Here is a 755-nt window from a genome sequence, read left to right as displayed (position 1 = left end):
ACCATTTTGTATAAATTCACATCCATATTTAGGAATTTTAAACAATTTATTTAAACTAAATTTAGGAAGGGGTCCAAACCTGGTGATGTTGTTTACTGTTGCTCTGCTCAGGTACACTACTGATAATGGTCAGGGGATCATATGTGGTGATGGGATTTAAACCAGAGTTGGCTTCATTGAAGGTGATGCCTTAATGCCTATACTCTATGTCCAATTGAAAGAACATTTTTAATAAGAAAAAAGAAAAGTATACAGTAAATATAGGGAAATTTTATATAAAAATAAAGTAAAGGTTAGTGCTCGCTTCGGCAGCACATATACTAAAATTGGAACGATACAGAGAAGATTAGCATGGCCCCTGCGCAAGGATGACACGCAAATTCGTGAAGCGTTCCATATTTAAAAAAAAAATAAATAAAGTAAAGGTTAATAATAAATCCTCAAGTAATTTTGATAAATAAAACTCTAATTTAGTATTTCTATTGACTCTGACATAACAAAAAATCAGAAACTATAAATGTATATAAACATAAGATACTTAATATATTAAATAATTATAGTAGTTTTGTAATGTAACATGATCATAAAGATGGCACAAAATAATCTAGAGATAGTGACTGAAAAAGAACAGCACTAAGATAGCAAAAGAGAACTAGATGTCTGATCTTAGAAAAAGTAACAGAAATATGACTTACATCTCAGAGTACTTGTTTGTTGGACCTCCTAATGAAAATGGAAAATACTCATTTTTAAAG

The 755-nt window shown here is 30.1% G+C and overlaps 1 non-coding gene across 1 annotated transcript; it reads left to right on the top strand.

The window, feature by feature from the left end:
• Positions 1–296: 296 nt before the first annotated feature.
• On the top strand, positions 297–403 carry LOC126032914 (U6 spliceosomal RNA). The gene has a single exon (XR_007504075.1). It is a non-coding gene; the product is annotated as a U6 spliceosomal RNA (small nuclear RNA).
• The last annotated feature ends 352 nt before the right edge of the window (positions 404–755 follow it).

Source organism: Suncus etruscus, chromosome 16 (genome assembly GCF_024139225.1).
Source record: "Suncus etruscus isolate mSunEtr1 chromosome 16, mSunEtr1.pri.cur, whole genome shotgun sequence".
Lineage (NCBI taxonomy): Eukaryota > Metazoa > Chordata > Mammalia > Eulipotyphla > Soricidae > Suncus > Suncus etruscus.
This window is presented reverse-complemented; position numbering and strand designations above follow the sequence as displayed.